Raw genomic sequence first — 12,877 nt, 5'->3', positions numbered from 1 at the left:
GAAATGAATTTGACCTTTTTTCGTACCCAAACGAATAACTTAATCTTCGGCCAACGGTGATTTATACATTATATTTATATGTAAAATCTCGCTTTATATTAATTATTAATAATCAAGTTCCGTTCGATTACTAATCAATTATAATCGATATCTATTGCTAATTTGAATATTAGTGTCGTCTGCTTTCCACGTTTTGAAAAAGTGACTAATAAGACCAAGACTAATAAAAAGATTTCAAAGGAAAAGAGTGAACGATCACTTTATTTGTACGTGGATGCACGAAAATTAAATGATAAAATTGTGGTCATATCATCATGTCAAGCTTTCCATGCTCTCCATTAGTTGTTTGGCAGGTAGAAATACTCTGAATAAAAATGGGATGACCAAATAGAAAAGTTCAATTATTTCCAAGTCTGTGAATTGTTACTGGCTAGCATATTATTGATCCCCTTGTTAATTCATGGTAGTTGGTTTGCACTAAATTGTAACCTTTTCTTTTGTGCAGAATGCAGATGTGAGGCCTGAGCCAGCCATCGTAACAGAAAAGTTTGGCTTGTGCTGGACCTCCAGTCATTAATATTTTACTAATGACCACCTGCCATCAGCAGCAATCACAGTATCATTGCTTGGGTAATAATATTTTTGTTACTTTTGTCAACCTGCGTGTGACCTGCCAGATTTTTTAAAATGATGCATTCGGTGCATTAGGTTATATCTCTGGTTTATAACTTGTCTCATTTTCAACCTCTCCTTGCTTGTTGTTGTGTCTGTCAAAATTATTCGTAACCCATTTTTTATTTTTTTATTTTAGATAAACAGCATCCCGTTTGATTGGAGAATCTTCTCGGCCGAGTTCAGGATCTCTCTTCAATTCCCCCTTTCTTAACAAAATGTCCTCGTGTACGCCCATGAGAGTGTGGGTGTATTCACGAGGACTCCCTTTCATATACCTATCTCTCCTGGATTCAACTTTACTGCGCGGATGGAGCAACTGTGGATGGATGCCTGGCTGTACATTTCCCAGGCAAAAAGGTAGGACGAATTCATCTCTATTCTTCCTTGTTCTCTATTTGATGGCATTGGTTATTATAAATCGTTGCGGAGTAATACGAAATTATTCCTGAGTTTATGGGCCGTTGACTGTATGGAACTTTATTGGACTTGAACGTGTTTTGTTGACTCGGAAAGGGTTCGTTAAATATTTCGTTTGCTGAACGATATTACTGCAGATTAGGCCTGTTTTTCTTTTGTACCTCACACAACATTTTGTCTGTGTGGGTATGAGCAATCATATTCAGAAAATGTATTTGAACTTGAAGCAAAAAGTACAGCTTGAAACACTTTTCCATCACCGTTTGATTGTTATAGTCACCTGAACCCGCGTTTGATCAAGTCATTTATAACAACATCTCGTTATATTAAATGGCGATCCAGCGGAATAATAATTCAAATTTCTAAATTCAAACGAGCTAGACAATTCTTGATGATGTTGGCCATCATTTGAATCATCTTTAAGTCATTTCACAAACTCTATACGATAGGGGAGGATTTTCCCTGTATAGATAGAGCTCTCTATCCTGTCGTGTTGAATTTCAAACGACATGGATCGCAGCAGCATCGCCACTCTCCGTCGTCGTCGCTGTCAATTGTGGACCGTGTCAGTCTCTAATCGGATTGGGAAATTCAACGTCTCCCTCCCCCACAAAACCCCCTACCTCCTTTCCTCTCCTCATCATCTGCTTGAAATTCACACACAATTCCCGATCATCATTTCTATTTTTTCCAGTCTCGAATTTTTGTTTCCCCGTTCATTTATTGATTACCAAATTTTAGACAAATGTACAAAATAATTTCACCATCACCTTTTTCTTCACAGATCTATCTATACGTGTGTACTATATACATGTTGTATATGTCTATGCTTGTAGGAATATCTAACCCAATTCCCCCTCCCCCTACCATTCTATCCCCCCCCCCATCACCACGTAAAAGAGGAGGAGGAACTTGTGGGGTTTCCATCGAGTGGGAGAGAGTCGCTGGGGGTCGTAGACTTCGTGACACATTAGCGTTCAAAGCTGCGGAAATTCGGTTACCGTAAATTACAAGTCAACTCGTCGTCGTCGCTCACACAACCCCCCCTCCCTCCTTCACGGTGGGTGTCGACCCCACCCCACCCCAGGGCACGGAAGAGGAAATATCTGCCAGCCCAGCAGCACCAGCGTCGTCGTAGTTATTTTCAGATACACATTTTTACGTGTGTCCCTTCAATTGGCCCCTCCTTTTGTGATTACGTCAAAGCCGAAAAAATAATGTCGTGTGTTGTACATTTCTGAAAAACACAAACAGGCCGCGTTTGATCTTTTGCTTCCTTTGACTGGACAAGGCGCTCGCCTGATGTGTGTAGAGTAGACTTTTGATTTCCATCAGCATCAGTAGAGGTGTGTGTGTGATGCAAGAGCACCAGTGAATAACTCATGATGGACGCCTTTGGGTGTCAACATTACACGTATCCTATAATATGGGTCTACCCGGCAATCCAATTGTTGTTGATGTACAAACACTCTTCTTCTTCTTCTTATATTATCCGTCTCTCTATAATATAAGATGAAAGTGATGCACTAAAAATGTATTCGAGAGCTAAAAACATTTAGATGTTATCCGTTGCGATTTTATTGATCTGTTTTTTGTGGGGGTTGGTTGGGATAGAGTCTCTGACTGATGACTAAAAAATCCAGGAGCAGCAGCAGCAGCAGAGAGATTGGATCTCTAAGATAATACAGCCTAGCATCAAATGGCGAAATAAATATATAAGAAACATTTTCATCGATCTGCTGCAGCAGCAGCCACCCACCCTACATAGCTGCATGGAATGTGTAATATACAATATTCCAGTGCAGGAAATATATATATCTAGAAGTGGCCTATATAGATCCTTATTGTGTGTGCTGGTGTACAACGCTAGCCTACTTGATGATGCAACTCGGGTTCGTTTAGATTTCCACAGCTCTCTATATCTTTACTATAATATCCATCTCAACTTTGACTAGACTTTTGCTTAATTTTAAAAAGAATAATTGTCTTATTTTGATGTACATCATTTCAACCAATAGAAGAGGATGATGTGACGTGATGGGCTGTGATGGAGCTCATCTAATGTGACCTACGTTTGGCGGTGGCTTGGACGCGCCATACCGTTTCCACATGATCACCAGTTCACACTCGATATCTATCTAGGCCGTTGGAGCGTAATAGTCTCTCTAGTCTCTGATGGTCGGACTGATGTGTTGGCCGCTTGTCACCCAGTGGCAAAACGGATTACACGCTTGGGCTAACCATTTCTTCTTCTTCTTCTTTTTTATTTTTTCACTAGATATATATAATACTTGTATATAGTATTCGGCTGTGCTGGCTGGAGAGAGAAAAAGTGTCACCCTCGTCCTATATACAGTATATTTTTTTTTTTTTTTTTTTTTTTTTTTTTACTGAGCGTTACCTCCTGCAGGAGTGTCGCTCGAATGTATTGTACAGTTTCATGGCAATATAGATACAACACATATATACAGGGAACATTGTGCATGGCGAAAACTAATACACGAATAAAACAACACGAATAAGACAACACGAAAAGGGAAACTGGGCCTATTTACACCACGCTGGGCGGGCGATCATCCGCGAGCTCTGCTTGGCTTTTTGGAGTCTACCCGGTTTGGTTGCACCTTCAAGACCATCAGCCGACGGCCACCGGTACAGCCTCCACCAAGCAGAGAGCGGTGAACACAGTTACAGCGGGAAAATCTCTGGCTAGCTTGAGGTTAGAGATTGGGCATAAGATCAATATGTACAATTAAATGCAAGGGCTCACACTCTCCTGACCAGCAGGGGAGCAGAGCCGCAATTTACACAAGATAAGAACCGCGAGATGACCTCCTGGGCAACCTAAGTAAATCTTAGGGCCAAGAGTGAACATCGAGAGCGGTAAGGTACAAGAATGGAGGAGAATAGAGACCAGAGCCAATATTCAAGCAATTACGGGTAACACCCTACACCTCTTTCCACATCAGGCGATTAGTTGAGCGTACAAACTGCCGAAAGGCTTCCCATAAAATGGGGTTCGATGGAATGGAATGCAATGACCTAGGCCAAGAACCATCAATAGAGATGCAAGTCGCAGCAAAAGGAAGACGTTGCTTGGAAAAGAGCGGACAGTGAAAAATAAAATGCTCCACTGACTCCGTAGGACTGCCACAGGTGCAGACCGGAGAGTTGGCAAATTTAAAGCGGAACTGATGTTCTTTAAGTAGAGAATGGCCGGTAAGGACTTGGGCGATCTGACGGCAGAGCTGGTGAGTTGGAATATGTCTGACGGACTCAATCGTTGGGAAAAATTCCCTAGTCATTTTTCCATTTGAGCAGCTCCGCCATTCCGAATCCCACAATTCCTCGGCTATCTTTTTAATCGTGAGTCGAGCTGAAGATTTAGAGGGAAGTAATCTGGGAAGGTTATAAAGACTGTCAAGACTGTCACCAGGAAGTTGACAGCCAGCGATGGCAAGCTGAAGGCCTACAGACTTTGAGAGTTGGCAAATAAACAATCGTATCTTATCTCGGTAGGGGACAAGCATGTCTAGACAAAGACGTTGAATTGCAGAAAGTTTAGAGAAATAGCGAGTGAACGTAAAGGCAGAAGGGTCGATTGCAATTATATCGACACTGAGACCCTCTTCTAATAGACGGGAAGCCATCGTGATCGCACTCAAAACCGTAAGCTGTAAAGCAAGAAAAGCGCAGGTAGAAGGAACAGGTCCATTTACTAAATCTATGATTTCAGCATGGCTAGTCGCCACGTAACAACCACCATACGATCCGCGTGGCACTGCTGTAGCAGCGACAAAGATGCAAACAGATTATACAGTATATCCCCCCCTCATTCTTTTGTGTCTCTATTTATATTTTCCTTATATAGCGCCAAAAGTCTACTGTATAGAGCTCACACATCTGTATGGACACACACATACAACAGACTGAAAAAAGAGTCTTTTTCGGTCCCCCAGATCTATATAAGATGGACGACCAGCAGCAGCCCAGCCAAACTCGATCCATCTCTATTCACACACACACACACCACTTGTATTATATATATCTATCTATAAGAGGCATGGGGGGTCGTCTATATTCTTCAATAGATGCTGTATGCTTTTGTATATTTCCTATATTATACTATAGATAGATATATATATTGGCCATAGTATGATGGATATCAAAGAATATTTCTATCGTTTGCAGAACGTCTATTAGACGAGATATTAATAACCAACCCAAAAAAATTTTTCCGGATGAGATATCTCTTCATTAGACGTGTGCTATATAGCTCCAGCTGTATGGCGTCTGTGTGCTATTCAATCATCTCGTCCTTTCAATAAATGTGGCCATCATACTAGGATCTAGATCTTGTGATGCGGTTTGATCCTCTATTCTTTTGATACAACATCCGGATGGGTCAATATAAAGTTCCTTCCGGTTGATCCCCTCAGGGTCAATATATCGTAGGGCCCTGTGCTGCTGACCTTTTTTCTTTTCGGTCGTGTTACCCAAAAAAGAATAGGCCTAGAAAATGCAAATGAAGCTAAGAAAAATAGGTTTTTCTTTAAGACTTTTGTGTGTTCAAAATTGATAATTTAAGCCAAGGCACGATTCATATACTTCCGGTTAGACATGTACGACTTAGAAATGTGGGGCTTTTTGTTTCAGCCAGGTCTTGTGATTGACGTTTCCTTTTATTTCCAGCTCGGCAGCACGTAGTAGTATGTATAGGCCTATAGACATTTCACAGCAGCGTCCAGCAGCCTCACTGGTAAACAATTCTTTGATATAATATAATATAAGAGAGAGATATGGTGTTATGTATAGCCTATGGGGGGAGATATATTAGAAATATCAAAAAGAGCTTATGACGATTGTCCCGTATTGCCCAGCACATATCTCTCTGACACGTCTCACATGACCGAACGATCTTTTCCCAATAGACAAAACCGACCAGCAGCAGCAGCAGCCAGCCAGTTGATCCTTATAGATATATATTTTTTCTTCGAGTGTCTATTAAAGTTGATATCAATAATCTATCTTCCTCTTTTAGCGCGAGAGTCCTGATCCCTCTGTGCACTCACATTGATGTGGATGAAGGAAAATCCCCTTCTATATAGATCTATCTATCTATCTATACCAAAAGGCTTTTCTCTACTGCTGGCTGCTTTATAAGACAATATATGCACGACGGCGTTGTTGTTTTTTGAGACACACACAAATATTCCATGGTGCTGCTGGTGGTGCTGGGCGCGTGGTCATGCATGATAGTAGCTGCTGCTCCTGTTTTTTCTTCATTTCCCCTTTTGAAGCATTGGTGAAACTGCTCCTGTGATGGGCCCAAGCTCAGTCATAGCTTTTGTGTTATAGAGACCCTACCCACTGCTGCTGCTGCTGTTTGGTTTGTGTTTGCACAGCGACGGCGGCAGCAGCACAGCTCGCAATGTTGACTCAACGGCTCAGTTTAAATAGCTGCTCATCTCCGTCCCTCGACTCTTATTTTTTCCTCTTTTCTTATTTTACCAATCGATAAATAGAAACTGGCAGCAGCAGCAGCAGCCACCTGTTGGGATGTCTATAACTGGACTGGAAATTATTCCGCATTCGAAATGATGTGACGTGTACGTACATCTACACACACAATTCTCATCAGCATTTGAATCGGCCAATAACTCGAAATGTAGGCCATCGCCGAATGTTGGCTGAGATTTTAAAATTTATAAATAAATCATGGGCGAGATGTATTATACAACGGCCTTGAACTTGGTCGTCTATTGATGTAATGGCGCGAGCAAAAGTCGTCCTCCCCCCCCCTCAACTGATTGCGCACATGGTGGCGTGATACATATTTCATCAGGGCCAGCTAGTATAGTAGTAGCAACAACCCCGGCTATAATAATATATCTAACAAATCAGCAAGGCAAATGAACTCTTGGGCTGTGTGATGTCACACATCATCATCACAACCCAGACCATCTAGTATAGCTATAGTAGTGTGTGTGTGTGTTCCATAATACATGTGCTTTGGTCCTCTTCTTCTTTGCTGGCCTCTTCTCCTATGTATAAACGTAGACGGAATATCAATTGTTGTTGTTGGTCGATATATCGAATCGTCTACTACTGCCAAGGTCGCATGAATGTTACATATCCAGCTATAGCTGCAAGCTTGTATAAATGGTGAATAAATGAATATGATGGGCTTCGATTATATATGTCTGCCCGTGGTTGTGCTATACGCAGGGGCCCCACCTCATCTACTATGGATGTCCCGCTCTCGTCGTCTATTCGATTATTATTCTCTACTATCGCTGCTGCTATATAGTCTATAGCAGCTATATATGTATTTATATTACATTTATTTTTATTTATAAACCCCCCCTCTCTCTCTCACATAGTCCCGATTTGCGATGCTGGCCTGGTATATATTAGTGCGGTATGCTAATGAGTCGAGTATATTCTATTCTAGACGACGGCCATATGTATAAAAGGAGGAGGGCGACTCGACCGACGTCGCCAGTCATTGCTCTAATCGTGAACCGCCAGCATCCACAGCTCTCTCAGTTTTACAACTCGTCACACCAATTTTTCTGCTAATTTCAAATAAAACAATTTGGAATTCCATTTGGTGTACAACGGAATTTAGACGACCCAAGACTTGATTGACTGTCGCATCTGTCAGTGATTTTGTGGAATAATTTTTTGAATTTGGCGCCAAAATAATTATTTTTGGAAAATTTCAAATCGATCTAGAAAAAACAAAAAGATTTAGTCACGCCCACCGTGAGTTGTTCCCCAAAGCCTCGGCCTTCCTGCATTCATACACACTCCACCCTTTCTCATACAACATGGGTGGGGGGTGGGGGGAAAAATGGGCGGTGTGTGTGTGTGTGTATCATTTCGATGTATCATGGGGGGGGGGGGGCAATGAGATGCGTGCGGGAGTCACGCGCAGGAGCAGCCGCAGCTCAGTCCAACCCCCCCTTTCATATCTATCTCTTTTGTGTGTGTGTGCGTGCAGCATTGATATGTAGCTAGAGGTTACCATGGCGACCGTGTGGTGCCCTAGCAGCTGAGAGACGTGAGATCTCAGCGTGAATGCCTCTAGCAGCACAGCTCACGCCGAGTTCGTGTGAGCCAAGATGGCCGCCACCATCTTCTAGACATTTTCCCGCTGAATACATATATTTCTAAGCTCCTATATGTGTGCATGCTGCTGCGTCTATTATGCGCGGAAATGCCAAAGCGGCGGGTGGGGGGGAGATATAAGACACACACACACGGGCCGGGAAACTGGCCAATAAGAACCTAGACCAGCTCCTCCTCCTCCTCCTCTATGTGTGTGTGTAGGCTAGGCTAGATTTTGATTTCTATTTATTTCCAACTGCTGTGTGCAGAATTTAAATGCATCTCTGATACTTTGCTGGGCAGATCAAAACAACAATCAAAGTGTGTGGGTGGCGTTGGTGGCTGGTGGTGGTAGAGGGGGGCGTTGGAAATCCGTTGGAGCGTGAAATGATTGAAATGACAACACGGTCCGTTCGTATTTGTGTCCTATTATCACAACCGCCCCCTACCCTACCCAATGTGATGATGCGTCACCTTTAAAACTGTCAATCTATTCGACACCCCCCCCGGCAGCCACCATCCACCAGCCCAAACAGTAGAATCGAACTTGTGTGTATATTAGATCCTTGTTTATTTCCTTGTGTACACAGTACAGCAGTAGTTGCCTATTTCATCATCAAACATCATATAGAATAGAATAGAGCATTATTATATCAATTGTTATTACAACTTTCTCACGGATTTCTATTTTCCTTGGTTCGTTGTTGGGTTTTGATTGTGTGACCATTTGGGTTATTTGAAACTGGCGCCACTGGAGATGTTTGTCCTTTTATTTCGTTGGCTCAAAACATGTTGTGTCCATCCTGAATTTCCTATCCTACCTATGTTATCAATGACATCAACAGGTCTAATATCTTAGTCATGTTTAAATGAATAATCTACACAAGATTTTGTCTGTATTTTCTACAACACGGAATGTAATACAGATTTGTCTATATGTGAAAAGTCGTTTTGGGTGTTTGGGGGTGTTGAATTGGCTGTTGGCTGCCTGACTGACGCCGTGTCGACGGGTGGAAAAACCGCAGTCACGGGGCGGGCGTCAGCAGGGGGGTGGATAGACGCTCTGAGGGCTAATGGGGAGGAGGGGGAGTAAATTTGCCATTGTATACATTCTATCCTTAGACCCTCTCTTTCTTTTTCTATGGCCTATACAACTACTGCAACGAATATAGGGAACCAAAAAATGTATCAAAAGATTGAAGGGCGAGATGAAAGCGATCGCTGGTGATAAATCTCTTTTTTCTTTCTTTATTCTTCTTTTATAGCGTCGGCAGCGTCGAAAAACCATTTCCCAGCTCGTCTTTTTTTTTCTCCTGTACATTTAGATGTAATAGTCCTATAAGATGAAAATGAACTAATTCGCGCGCAATTTTGAAATTCGACTTTCGATGATGGCTATTGGCAAAATGGCGACCATCTATAAACAGCCTATTTATATAAAAGTGTCAATCTCTATATAGCATTATAGCTGCATGGTGAAATAGACACCGCGGTTACTGGCAGTTATAGGCGACACAGTGGGGGCGAAGGCAGCGACAGATGGCCAGCAGCTTTTCATTGATATCACAAAAGCAAGTTATTCAATCGTTTTATTATGAACATTCAGCGAAAAATCAAAAGCAGATTTCAATCGTTTGGTTATTGTGTAGACTATAGAACGTGCCGTTTAGACGCATTGGAAAGTCCTTAATTTTCGATTAATTCACACATCTTTGTATCTATTTTCTCTTTCTTTCTCTTTTGTGTATGTGATTTGATTGTTCTGATTTTCTTATCTCCCCCGCGCGCGAGCTCAGCAACAGCCGCGTCATCAAATGTCGTCGATCTATCATCTTTTTATTATTCTACTATATTCTCTTTGTGATATGATTAGACATTGTTACATATTATGCGGCTGAATGTAATATCGATCCGTTAGACTCTGCGCATGAAAAAATAAATGAATCTTTTTTTATTTTTCGAAATTCCCGCGCTGAAAAAGAAAATAAAAATGGCGCGCCAAATTTAAAAGTTCTAAATTTAGTTTTTTTTAGTTTGGCGCGCCTTGGATGTATAGATCGGAAGCGACGGCTCGTGTATAGACGAAAAATGTTGGAGACGACGACGTCTAGAAATAGGAGAGAAGGGTGGAGAGAGAGACGCGATGACTCGTTGCTGGGCTTCATTCTCATTTGAATTGCAAATGTTTCTTATTTTATATTCGACGACGTCGACCCCTTTTTCCTTCCTTCTTCCTTCTTTTCTTTTCTTTTCTGCTGGCGCATCCTTTAAGACCTTTAGATACATCGACGTCGATCGTTCCCCATCTCTTCACTCTGGTGAACTTTGCAGAGAATACGACGACGACGCCTACTCACAGCAGCGTCGATACATCTCCCCCCCAGAAAAAAACCTTTTTTTATTTCTTATTCTGATTGTATTTGAGCTGCTCTCTACAATGCAATATCTCTCGACGTGTTATTTGTTTAATACACTAACACATTTCAGCACTTTTTTTCTATTGTATTGTACAACACTTTCATATTCCAGAAAGAAAATGACGGTGGTTGTTGCAATCTAAAAGATTTATACATACAACTATTGAATATGAGATGTGTGTAGACACACATGGTGCTGATACCATTGCGCTGCGGTCTGTCTATGGACTATGGACGGTTCGTTGAATATGTGTCGAATGCTTTCAAATTTATTTCATGTGTTCAAGGAGCTAGGAGCTAGGAGGGTGAGACATGGAACCTTTTTTTCCATTTTTTGAAATTGACGCGCGCGCTAAATTCAATTGTCAAACTCCCGCGAAATACAAAAAAGAATTCTACAACATTTCAAGTTGAAATCATTTCGTTAAATATATAGAGAGATATAGAGCCTATATTATATAGTATACTGTTGCTGCTGTATAGTATGTAGACTCTCTCTATACGGTCTAGAGCGTGTATAATTCCCGCATCAAAAATGCGCATATATTTGATTGGCACACACGCTACACACAAGACTAGCCCTCTTCTTCTTCTACTTCTTCTTGGGGTATAGGAGGATGAAAGGCTTTTTGGGCTCGAGCCGAGCAACAACAACAACAACAATGATGTTGGTTGCCGGTTTGATGCGCGCCCGGCTAGCATATAGCTCTCGTGACAGTCGGAATAAGACGGACGATGGAAACTACTGTTATATAGCTTTCGCAAATCATAATAGGAAATAATATCAAAAATATGGAGCAGCGATTCGAGTCAATCGAAAATACATGTCTGGTAATTGCATATAATTATATACATCTTTTTGTGTGTGTGTGCTGTAGAAAAACAAGTCGATCCTTCATGTCTTTGCCGGCCGCCTATATGTTGAAAAGAAAAAGCGGCACATTCTTGGACTGATACGGTTTTCATCATCATCATCTCAACTTCTCTTTTCAACATTCATTCGTTTCATCGGACGCACATATTTCTGTAGATGTATATACCGCATCATCTTATGCTAATGGCCAGCCACGCAGTAGCCCACAGGAAGATATGCGCAGTAGCTACACACAGTGGCTGGATGGATATATATACTACCTGCTTCCAGCCCAGCCACAGCCGCTGATGGATGTGTGTGGATATATCCAGCACACATCAAAAACATAAGGGGGGCCTTTTCTAAATTCATCTATCTATGCAGATTATATTTTTGGGTTGTAGCTATACAGTAGCTTTTATGGTGATCAAATCTAAATGCCATCAAATGTATGTTTTGTGTTGTTTTGTTATACATGTTTCTGCGGTGTGCGATGACGTATTAATGATGGAGAGAAGAAGCTCAGCCTACTTTTCAGTCACAGGAGCAGCCGATCAAATTCTTTTCGTCGATATTATTATTATCAAAGGAGGCTGTACGATCTCTACAATAGATGCTGTGATTTGTCTTTTTTTATTTCTTTCCCCCCCCTTTTGGGACTTGTCTTATATGGATGATATCGATGACCCTCTTTGACTGCTGCTGGTCATCATCATCGGCCGAAGGGTGATGGTAGGGTGGTGGATCCTTTTTTGGCTTGGGCTCCTGGACGTGATGGCCAGCACAGCCTATAGAAAAATATCTCTCTCTCTCTCCAACCTAAAGAAAGAAAAGAAAAGAAAAGAAAAAGATGTGTATAATATATTAGGGGTCGATCCACGAGCCAAAAACATGACGGAGGGCGTCCTCCTCCCACAGTCTCTCTCCACTATGCTGTGGGGGGGTTGAGCCAAACAACGGCACAGCAGCTCGTTTGTTATCATATCCATACAGAAAAATATACTAGAGAATAAAAACTAAAAAAAAAAAGAATATATAATAAAGAGGAGCTGCATCAGCAAGAAATATATAGAGAGACGAGTTCCTTTTTGGCTGCTGCTATGCTGGACTGCCAACACACATTTCTACCCAAAAAAAGAATATATAGACAGGGTTGTGTACTGGGCTGGGCTGTGTGTGTGTGTGGCGTTGACAGGCGGATCGGAAAGCCCAGCGACGGTCGTGTGGCCAACCGCTTTCGTCACGGACATATATATATCCCCCACCCAGCATCACCCTGTATTATATATATACAAGGCCGATAATGAAACTACACTCAACTTTGATGCTGGATAGACTCAATCTTCCGAGCGATTGGGTTTTTTCCAATCGATTAATTTCATAAATTTAGTAATAAATAATA

At 41.7% G+C, this 12,877-nt stretch overlaps 1 long non-coding RNA gene across 2 annotated transcripts; it reads left to right on the top strand.

The window, feature by feature from the left end:
• The first annotated feature begins 201 nt into the window (after positions 1 to 201).
• LOC124209160 lies at positions 202 to 12,103 on the top strand. Of its 2 annotated transcripts, none has more exons than XR_006880801.1 (4): positions 202 to 353; positions 506 to 630; positions 812 to 1,032; positions 11,501 to 12,103. It is a non-coding gene; the product is annotated as an uncharacterized LOC124209160 (long non-coding RNA). The 2 variants fall into 2 exon arrangements; XR_006880802.1 differs by lacking the exon at positions 11,501 to 12,103 and adding an exon at positions 10,239 to 10,699.
• The last annotated feature ends 774 nt before the right edge of the window (positions 12,104 to 12,877 follow it).

The sequence above is a fragment of the Daphnia pulex genome, chromosome 12 (assembly GCF_021134715.1).
Source record: "Daphnia pulex isolate KAP4 chromosome 12, ASM2113471v1".
NCBI lineage: Eukaryota > Metazoa > Arthropoda > Branchiopoda > Diplostraca > Daphniidae > Daphnia > Daphnia pulex.
The sequence above is the reverse complement of the archived record's forward strand: the minus strand, read 5'-3'. Positions and strand labels throughout refer to the sequence as shown.